The sequence below is a fragment of the Arachis ipaensis genome, chromosome B07, assembly GCF_000816755.2.
Source record: "Arachis ipaensis cultivar K30076 chromosome B07, Araip1.1, whole genome shotgun sequence".
Taxonomy (NCBI): domain Eukaryota; kingdom Viridiplantae; phylum Streptophyta; class Magnoliopsida; order Fabales; family Fabaceae; genus Arachis; species Arachis ipaensis.
In genome coordinates, this window is record NC_029791.2 from 52,567,995 (window position 1) to 52,579,493 (window position 11,499).

The following is an 11,499-nucleotide window of genomic DNA, read 5'->3' on the forward strand; positions in this document are numbered from 1 at the left end:
AGCAACAAGATAGTCCGGTAGTTTGTCAAACTCGAACAATTCCCGGCAACAGCGCCAAAAACTTGGTGCACGAAACTGACTCCGCAATATTCGCACAGACAGACTGGCAAGTGCACTGGGTCGTCCAAGTAATACCTTAGGTGAGTGAAGGTGGATCCCACAGAGATTGTCGGTTTGAAACAAGCAATGGCTATCTTGTAGATCTTAGTCATGCAGATAGAAAATATAGTTTGTCGTGAAAAACAAATAAAAACAGAATAAAGATAGAACTACTTAATTGGTGTGAAATCAGAGATGAGAGAACGTTTTGAGGCTTCGGAGATGCTTCCTCCTTCTGGATCAACTTTTCTCAATGTCTACTTCAACTTCTGATGATTCATTCCATAGCAGGCTGTAAGTGACTAACGCCAGGTCAGTGGTCATTAATCTCCTCTGCTTCAGATCAAATGCCAGGTCAGCGGTCATCCAATCTGAACGGGGGTGAAACTCTAGCAGTCTATTCCCCTGGTGATCCTACTCAAAATGCCACAGACAAGGTCGGATCTTCCGGATCCGAGAACACTGCTCCATTGATTCTAGCCTATACCACATATGCCCTAATCACCTCGTACCTCTGCTGAACTGATCTCGCCAAGTCCCCAACGAAGTCGTGGATTAGCCGTCTAAGAGATGTATAATCAAGCTTGTGGTTCAATACTATCCCATCAAGGACTCGCAAGAACCCATGTAGAATAAGGATGACGGTCAAGTTACACTCTCAATTCAATTAGGATGAAAAACGAAAATACATCTTAGAATGGAATCATGCATAGATTGAAATAGAACAATGATATTATTAATCCATAAAAGTCAGCAGAGCTCCTAACCTTAACCTAGGAGGTTAGTGACTCATAGCTTATAGAGTGTAAAAGTATTCGAATTGGCAAAGATGAGGTAAAAGATCCTAAACATGGGTGATCTTCTCATATATATACTAATCTAATAATTAAGGATTACAGAAATAGGATAAACTAGGTTGATAGTGCGAAAAACTACTTTTCGGGCCCACTTGGTGAGTGTTTGGGCTGAGTTAAGGGTGACTCCACGAGCTAGTACCCTTCTTGGGCGTTGAACACCAGCTTTGGACTCCCTTTTGGGCATTGGATGCCATCTGCTCCCTTTTAGGCGTCCAACGCCAGGAAAGGGGTGAAGTACTGGAGTTGAACGCTAGTTTTGGACCTTCATTTCCAGAGAAACCTATAGACTATTATATATTTCTGGAAAGCCCTAGATGTTAGTTTTCCATAGCCGTTGAGAGCGGGCCATTTGGACTTCTATATCTCTAGAAATGCTCCTTCGAGTGCACGGAGCTCAGAATCCAACAGCATCTGCAGTCCTTTCTCTGTCTCTGAATCAGACTTTTCCAAAGCTCCTTAATTTTAGCCAGAAATTACCTAAAATCATCATAAAACACCCAAACTCAAAGTAGAATAAAAAAATATGAATTTTGCACTAAAACCTATGAAAATATAATAAAACTAAAACAAAACATAATAAAAACTATATAAAAGTGATGACAAAAAGTGTATAAAATATCTGCTCATCAACAGAGGAGAATCTAAATATAGAATAATAAACATATAAGCTCAAAATACAAAGTCTCAAGATATAACACTTCGCTTCCAAAATGAACTTCAGACGCTTACCGAGGTGCATCTTGACCTGCATCTGAAAAACAACAATATCGTATGGAATGAGAACCGGGGGTTCTCAGTTTGGTTAAGGTGCCACATATATAATAAATAAGGTCCCGAGAAAGCCAGAGGCAATCCTAGAGCCGACACTCAGATTATAAAACTTAAGGAACTAAAACAGAAATCATAAGTCAAGGTAGTTTTCTAAGAATTCCTAACTTAACCCAAAACTTAAACCTAAACTCTCAATCCTCCTCCTTTCCTCCAATCCTCCAACACTGGTGAAACCAACAAAAACAAACAAGCAGACAATGACAAACACAGGTAGAATACAAGTACTGCAAATAGCAAATATAACAATTAACATAGTAAATTCACTTAGGCATTCCCAATTAATGCACAAACAATCAATTCAAACAATACTCATATGATGCATACCTGTCCTACGGCTGATGATATCATCTATCGGTTATGTAGCCAACCCGACACGTCCTGGGAGCTAACCATGGACAGAAACACCCATTAACTTAAGCGTAAAGTCCTATATGGTAGGGTGTTACATCAAGGGTAGATTATTGATGCTACCATGGGATTGTTAAGGTTGATACAGAGTTTAGTTTGGAGTTGTCGCTGTTGCCGCAAGTCAAAAGAAAAAGGGGATTATCGTGGTTAATTACTACATGTTCGACTAATCGAGGCAGGTGGATATTTTTTTAAAGTTAAACATTTTAAATTTTGGAATGCCTATAAAGTTCATTTGATAATTGCAAATATGTTAGATTAATTGAGAATGGTTAGCTGATGTGATTACTCAAAATTATGATTGAAGTTGGTTGCAGTTGTGAATTTGTGATTAAATTATTGATTGTTGTGATGAGTTAATTGAGATTCTGATCATGAATTAATTAATTTGGATTGTTTGTTCTTAAATTGGTTATTTAACATATCTCAACAGCTATGAAATCGACTTGTGACTGGTTGGAGTTGATTTTGATAGTTGTTAGAGGATTGGAATTTAAGACGTTGAAACATTCCCTTGAAAATCTGATAGTGATTTTGAGAGGTGCGTATTACTTGGAGAATTAGTTATGAATTTCCAAAGTTAAAAACCAACTACTAACTCGATAGCGATCAAAACTATATGGGGTTAAAAACTAAGTAAACCATAATAAGTGTAGTGGAATTTTGAGAGGTGCACATTACTTGGAGAATTAGTTATGAATTCCCAAAGTTCGGCTGCGAAATCCAATTTTCTGCATTACTTTTAAACGAGGTCAGCAACTTTGAAAGGCTATAACTAATTTTGTGATGATCGGAATTGTGTGGGACTAACTTTGGGTTAAACTTGGGAATATATGCAGCTGGACTAGAAAAGTTAAGGCCTTTTTGTTAAGTACATGATTTATGGTAAACTTTTGAATTGTGGTTGTCAAATCTGATTTTTCTGCAGAACTTTCAAAATGACAGTAACTTGTTTACTCTGCTAGAAATTCTCCAATTCGAATTTTAAAATGGGACCAATTTTACGTGAAAGTTTGATATTATCAGTTTAATGTCGTAAACTTTTAAAATTGTTGGAGTTGTGATTTTAAAGATATGTTTGAAATATGATATATTATGCAGCAAAAATCAGGTTCTGTGTTCTAAGTCTGTAACTTTGTAAACCAACAACTTTTAATCCTGGATGAAATATTGAGGTGACACTAATTGGTGATGAAAACCGAGTATTTCTAATATATGTGAATTAAATTTTAAGGCTGTACATTTTTTAATGAATGAGTTATGAAACTTGGAAGAGGTTATATTTCCTGGATTTTAAAGCAGAACTCTGCAGAAAATTATTCAACTTCCAATCCACATAACTTCTTCTTTAAAAATAGTATTGACTTCTAACCAATTGAAAAAGAAACCTGAATGAGTCTACCTAAACCATATTAAGTTTTAAGGTCATTAGATTTAATTTGAATTTTATATGAAATTTTGAAAATTGAACACTACTGATGTTTTTTGTTTTTTAAAAACTGCAAAGCAGTCTTAGTTTTTCCTCTATTTTTAAAGCTAGAGTAATCAAAAAATTATGGGTTTTAGTTTGTTAGAAAGATTAGTCTGAGGTGGTTTCCTGAACATAAAGTTTGTGCAATTCCAAGTTTATTTGTTATTTTAAAAATGGAATAGAAATTTGGCCGCTGAGATTGGTTTAGAAATGGCCTCTGGTATGAGATTTAGAAACAGATTTTTATGTTATTATCAAATATTTTTGAGAATATTAAAGTAAGAAATTGTTGTAATACTTTTAAATAGTCTTTTGAGGAAGAGATAATTGAATTTTGTTTGAAGTTTAGCAAAGTATAAAAAATAAACTAGTTCAGCATAGACTTAATGAACCTATACTTGGAATATATTGGTTACTCATACAATTTAATTAACTTTTAAGTTATAGAGAAACTGGAATAAATTATAATGTAAGAGATAAAAAGAAATTTTGCCTTAATAATGGCCGAGTAAGAAAAATAAAATCTGAATGAGAATAATAATTGATAATGAACAATGAAAAATATTGAAATGATTGTTTACCTGCTAAAAACGAGCAGAGATAAATGTTTGAAGCTGAATACGAGTTGAGTTGACTGTCTACTGTTGGAAGCGAGCAGTGATACGGTGGTAATTATACTGAGAAAGTTGCTTTCCAGGGATACAACGGCCAGTTTATAGTGATGGTCGCACCTGTAAGGTGGTGTGCTTACAGAGGTTTATCATGACATACAATAGCTAGAGAGAGTTAGGGGTGGAAACAGATTAGGCCAGGCCAAGCTTTGCTCTTAACAGGTCTTGTCTGTCATGTAGTTAATTGGTCTGAGCCTGGCCTGCAACCTGCTATAGACTTTTTTTAAGTACTAAGTCTGGCCTATTATTCAGCCTGGCCTAAAGCCTGTTAAAAGGCCTGATATTTTTTTTACAAAAATAAAAATATTATTTTAAAAAAATATTTATAAAAACTTTAAATCTTTTAAAGTATTTAAAATATACAAAAGTATTTATAATAAAATATAATAAATTTAAAATATCTCATAATTTTGTTAATAATAAAAAATTATTTATATATTTAATTATGTTTTAGCAGGTCTAGATAGGCCTGACAGGCCAATAAAATTAATTAGTGAGTCTGGACCTGACCTATTAACACATTAAGGCTTTTAAATGAGCCTGTGCTTCTTTTATAAAACAGGTCGAGACAAGTCTGACAGGCTAATAAGTCTAATTAGTGAATTTGAGTCTTGCCTATTAACATATTAAGGCTTTTATAAGAGCTTGAACATGTGCCTATTTTATAATAGGTCAGGCTAGGCCAGGCCAAACATAGGCCAGGCTGCAGGCTCCTGGCAGGTTGCCTGGCCTTCTTCCACCCCTAAAGAGAGCTGCACCTGTAGGGCAAGGATGCTTTACAGAGGATATGTTCGGCATTCAACGGCTAGGAAAAGCCACACCTGTAAGGTGAGGTCGCTTACAGAGGTTAATGCCAACTGGAAAGCCATATCTAGAACTAGTATCAGGTAGTAACAAGAGCGTGCAGAAATCGACAGATAAGCTTATTACCTGCACTAGGACTAGACATTCATTATATGCATTTGTATGTGTTGTTTGAGTGTACCTGTACTGTATGTTGCTTTATTTATATTATTTTACTGTTTGATTGATGGGTGCATTGTTTGTTTATCCGCAATGTCTGATTTGCTTGTGTATGCATTTTACTTTTGTATTGGAAGTTGTTTTTAAGCAGAAAGAATTTATAAGGAATATAACTCGAAGCTGATAACCAACTTTTTTTTATGTAACTTCAAAGTGTTTTATGGAACTAATGAAACTAAATATTGTTGAACTAAATTAACTATTTGCGCTTTATTCTTTACTTTCGCGGCATTCTCTACCTCTACTGAGAACTTGTGGTTTGGTTCTCACCCCAAAAGTTTCCACTCTTTCAGTGACACAGGCCTAAAGACTCAATATGAAGTTGCGGCCGATTGATTAGTAGACTTTATTTAGGATTCAAGTTGTGTTCATAGAGTCCCTCACTCTTGTTACTTAAGATTTTATTTTATACAGAGGGGTAGGTATAGTATGTTGAATCTGAATTTCATTTTTTGATTTACTTATATAAGATTTATTATTAATAGTATTTATTTGATTATTATTAATTGAAAATCTTTGATATATGACTTTAAAGAATAAAAACAATTTTTTTAGCATTTTCTTAAAACTGGAACACGAAATTGAAATAAAGGCTTACTAATTAAAGTAGTTAATATTAGAAAAGGTTACGTAATATTCTTTCTAGTAGAAATACTATAACTTAAGCAAGGCATTTTGATGGAAGGGATATTACATTCTTCATCGACTTCTATAGGGATCATGGCTTTTATGCCATAAGAAAGTCGGAAAGGAGATTCTCCAATTGTTGAGTGGGAAGTTGTTCGATACGCCCATAAGACTTGAAGGAGCTCGTCAGCCCATGCTCCATTTGCATCTTGTAGTTGGCGCTTCAGCCCAGCCAATATGACTTTATTTGCAACTTTTGTTTGTCCATTGGCTTGGGGGTGTTCTACCGATGTGAACTGTTTGTTAATTTTAAGGATTGCCACCAGACTTCTAAATGTTGAATCAGTGAATTGAGTTCCATTGTCTGTGGTGATGAAGAGTGAAACTCCAAACCGGGTGAAAATATTCTTGTAGAGAAACTTCCGACTTCTTTGAGCTGTAATGGTTGCTAGAGGTTCTACCTCAATCCACTTAGTGAAATAATCAATCCCAACTATGAAGTACTTTACCTACCCGGGTGTTTGTGAAAATGTACCGAGGAGGTCTAAATCCCATTTTACAAATGGCCAAGGTGAGGACATGCTAATGAGTTCTTCTGGAGGAGCCACATGGAAGTTAGCATAGTTTTGGTAGGGCGGACATTTTTTTGACGAAGTCAGCTGCCTCTCTTTGCATGGTCGGCCAAAAAAAAGCTAGCTCATATCACTTTCTTAACTAGTGATCGTTCTCCTAAATGTTTTTCGCATATGGCGCTGTGGACTTTCTCTAAGACTACTTTAGTCTTGGAGGCTAAGACGCAGTTTAATAGAGGTGTAGATACTCCTCTTCTATAGAGGATGTTGTGAATCAAAGTGTAGTTTTGTGCTTCCCTTTCTTCTTTAGGGATGATATCAAATTTAACGTATTCGATAATGGGGGTCCAAACCAAACCTAGATTGGAGATAGCCACTGATGGTGTGTGGAGTATTTTCTAGATCAGGCTTCTAATGTTGCCCCTTGGCTTGGTGCTGGCCAACTTGAAAAGGGGGTCAGTTTGAATATTCGATTTCCGAGCTATATGTCAGATCTTTGCTTCAAGAAATTGAGCTAATTATTCCAGCGTTTCTTCCAAATACTTCTTTATGTTGGGATCTTTAGCCTGATAAGTTCCATTTACTTGAGAGGTTATTACTTGAGAATTGCTAAACACGATCAACCTTACCGCCCCAATCTCTTTGGTTAGCTTCAAGCCAACAAGTAATGCTTCGTACTTTGCTTGATTGTTTGAGGCTGAAAAGTCAAATTTCAATGAAAGTTCTATCCGAGTTTCTTTTTCATTCCCTATAATGACTCCTGCTCCACTTTCAATTTTATTGGATGATCCATCTACATATAAATTCTAGATTGTAGGACTTTCCTGGGTTTCGGTGTACTCGGCTACAAAGTTGGCCAGATATTGCGATTTTTTATTGCTATCCGAGTTTCATATCGTAAGTCGAATTCAGATAGTTCTATTGCCCATTGTAGCATCCAACCTGCAGTATTTGTCTTTTAGAGGATATCCTTCATAAGTTGGTTAATTCGGATTTTTATGGTATGAGCTTTGATATAAGGTCGGAGCCTTCTGGAAGTGAGCACAAGGGCATATGCGATCTTCTCTACTTTTTGATAGTTTAGTTTTGCCCCTTGTAGAGCCTTGCTAACAAAATAAATTAGTTGCTGTCCATTCTCATCGTCTCGGACTAAAGCTGAGGCTATGGCCTTACTTGCAACTGCTAAGTATAATATGAGCTCTTTCTCTGGAACAAGTTAGGTGAGGATTGGTGGTTGACTCGGAAAGCTTTTAAAGTCTTGAAAAGCTTGCTCACATTCTTGAGTCCATTCGAATTCACACCATTTCTTGAGTTTTGAGAACAAGGGTAGAGACTTCAAGGCTAATCCCACCAAGAATATGGATAAGGCTGCTAATCTTCCATTCAATTGTTAGACTTCCTTGAGACAAGTCAGACTTTTCATCTCGAGTATTACTTTACATTTGTCTAGGTTGGCTTTAATGCCCCTTTGGGTGAGCATGAAGCCCAAGAACTTCCCAGCCTCCACTGCAAACATGCACTTTGAGGGATTTAGTCTCATCCCATATTTTCTTATTACGTTGAATACCTCAGCTAAGTCGGACAAGAGATTAGTGTCTTCCTTTATTTTTAACGAGCATATGATCAATGTAGACCTTCATTAATTTTTCGAGTTGGGATGAAAATACCTTATTCATTAGCTGTTGATAGGTGACTACATCATTTTTAAATTGAAAAGGCATTACTATATAACAGTAGTTGGCCTTTAGAGTGATGAAGGAGGTTTTCTCTTGGTCCAACTTGTACATCAGGATCTGGTTATATCTCGAGTATGCATCCATGAAAGACAAGTATCGATATCCTGAAACTGACCAAGGTATCAATGCTGAGAAGTGGGTATAGGACTTTAGGATAGGTTTTATTGAGGTCAGTACAATCGACAAACATTTTTCAGTTGCTATTTTATTTTTTTACGAGTATCACATTAGCCAACCAGAAAGAGTATTTTACCTCCCTTATGCACCTGGCTTCTAATAAAGCTTGAACTTGTTCTTCAATGACTTGTGCTCTTTCAAAGCCGAGCTTTCGTCACTTTTGTTGAACAAGTCATGAGCCAGGATAGACAATGAGCTTGTGACTCATGAGGTCGGGGTGTATCCCAAGCATGGCAAAGAGATCAAAATTTTGTTGTAAGAGCTTGAGGTCTGCTTTCATCTCTTTATCCAAGTTAACTCCTATGCTTGTTGTTTTTTCTGCTTGTTCTCCGATTTGAACCTCTTTGGTCTTTTCACTAGATTGTGGTCGTAGTTCTTCTCGTGCTTGGACACCACCAAGTTCAATGGTGTTGATATCTTTTTCCTTAATGCTTCCCTGTAGATTCAAGATTTCATTATAGCATTTTCACGCTAACCACTGATCTCCTCTTATGGTAGCGATTCTATCTAAAGTCAAAAATTTCATACAGAGATGAGGAGTGAAAACGACCACAGCTAGCCAATTCAAAGTGGTCTGACCTATTAATGCATTGTAGGTTGATGCCACATTGACCACAATGTAGTCTATACTCAAAGTTCTGGACTTCACACCCTCACCAAAAGTGGTGTGCAAGGGGACGAAACCGAGAGGTCGGATGGGCGTGTCTCCTAACTTGAAAAGATTGTCGGGTAGGCTCTCAGCTCTTTCTCTTCTATCACGAGCTTGTCAAAAGCAAAGTTTGAATATGGCGGCCAAGCTCCCCTAATCTACCAGAGTTCTGTGGAGGTTTGCATTGGAGGGTATCATTGTAATCATAACAAGATCGTCATGGCCAAGGGTTACTCCTTGAGCGTCTTCTTTGGTGAATGAGATTGTGGGTAAATTGGAAACTTCATACTCTTCATCGACTTGGTAGACTTCTTTTATATGTCCTTTGGGAGAAGACTTGGTTACCCTTCCTCCTGCAAATCTCCCAACTATCATGTGGATGTGCCTATCAGGGGTTTGTGGCGGCCGATCTTGTCGATCCATGTCTTCATCACCTCTCTTCCTTTTTTTTCAGATCGTCCGAACTTTCTGTGAGGTACCTTTTTAACCGACCTTCTCTGACTAGTTTTTCTATCACATTTTTCAAATCATAGCAATCATTGGTGGAATACCCATATAATTTGTGATACTCATAGTATTCTGTTTGACTTCCAGCTTTCTGGTTCTAGATAGGACGAGGGGTTGAAAGTTTTTCAGTGTGGTAGATTTTCCTGTAGATGTCGACAAGAGAGACTCAAAGCAGGGTGTAGTTAAGGTATCTTCGAGGCTTATCCGAGCTATATTCATCCTTTTTCTTTGCATCCTTATCTTTGTCCCGAATTTGGTAAGGAAGGTTTTGCCTTGGAACTGGTTCTTTAAGTCGGAAATTCTCTTCCATGTTGTACCTTTTTGCCCATTCTTGTACTTCATACAAAGAGGTCAGATGTCGCTTTGATATGGATTGAGAAAATAACCCTTCTTTGAGACCATTAACTAACCCCATTATTAACTGCTTGTTGAGGTAAATTCTGAATTTTCAAGCAAGTTTTGTTGAATCTTTTCATACAAGCTCAGAGTGTTTCTCCAACCTTTTGTTTGACCCCCTAGGAGATTTGGAACGTGCTTGACTTTATCTTTCTGAATGAAAAATCGGGCAAGAAACTTCCTTGCGAGATCGTCGAAACAAGTCACCGACCTAGGTGGTAAGCTATCAAACTACTTCATTACCACTTTAGTTAACGTTATCGGGAAAGCTTTGCAACAGGTCGCATTGGACGCATCGGCCAAAAATACATCTGACTTTTAAAATTACTCAGATGATGTCTTGGGTCGGTTGTTCCATCATAGAAGTCCATATCAAGACTTTTAAAATTCCTTAGAACCCTAGCACGCATGATCTCTTCTATGAATGAATCTTCTCCACCAAAAGGATTTTCCTCCCTATATGCATGATTGCTCTGATTTCGTAGGTCGGCTTCTAATTTCAGGAGTTTTTCTTCTAATTCTCTTCGATGCTATACTTCTCTTCGCATGTCTTTTTCAACTTCTCGTTGTCATTCTATCTTCTGCTCGAGTTGCTACAGTCGGCCATAATACCCATGTACGAGTCCCATGATTTCTGTTGGGTGCAGAGGCTCCTCATTCTCGGGTGGATGTACCTCTGAACTAATTCGCCTGGGCTGAAGATGTTCCGATGTTCCTTCCCCGTTAAGGTCACCTGTTCTATTTGGTCGTGGAGGTATCATAAGTGCTCGGTCATCATTATGGTGCTTTGGTTCAGATTCGGATGCCGTATGTTCGTCCTTAAACTAATCGTCCTCCATGATTGGATGTAGACTTCTAGGTCTCAGCAACGGCACCAATGTTCCGTGAGTTACCTGAAATTGGATTGCTTTTGGTCTGAACGTGAGGTCCATACCCGTTTTTAGGCAGCGTCCGACTTCTTTTACTATCGAAGTGCCGCTGTCCAAGTTCCTTGTGAGGAGTTGGGGAATAGTACCTGCAAAGGACTCCGATGATTAAGTTAACAAAGATTTAAACAGATTTTTAGTAAATTAGATTTTACATATACCTGAGTATCAATGTATTTATAATATAATACATAACCACCTTTTATTGTAATTCCACCTTTGATAGTAGATAACAGTTCGCTTTTTCTAGAAAAGTTTGTTAAAATCTCCCATCTAAATAGATTAGAGGTACCTTAAGAGTTAGTTACTTATTGAGATAAGTATTTGAGATGAGTATAGCTGTGCTACCGTCGCCGTGTCCAACCTCCTTGAGGTCAAGTAGGTGTCAATAAGGTCAAATCTTTTGATCGGACCTCTATTCACTTTGGGCCTGGTTATATTTTTTTGGGATAGAGCATAAACAATTTGATTATCTGAAAACCATGTTAGGATTTGGTTATATTTTTTGGGATAAACAATTTGATTATTTGAAAACCATGTTAGGATTTG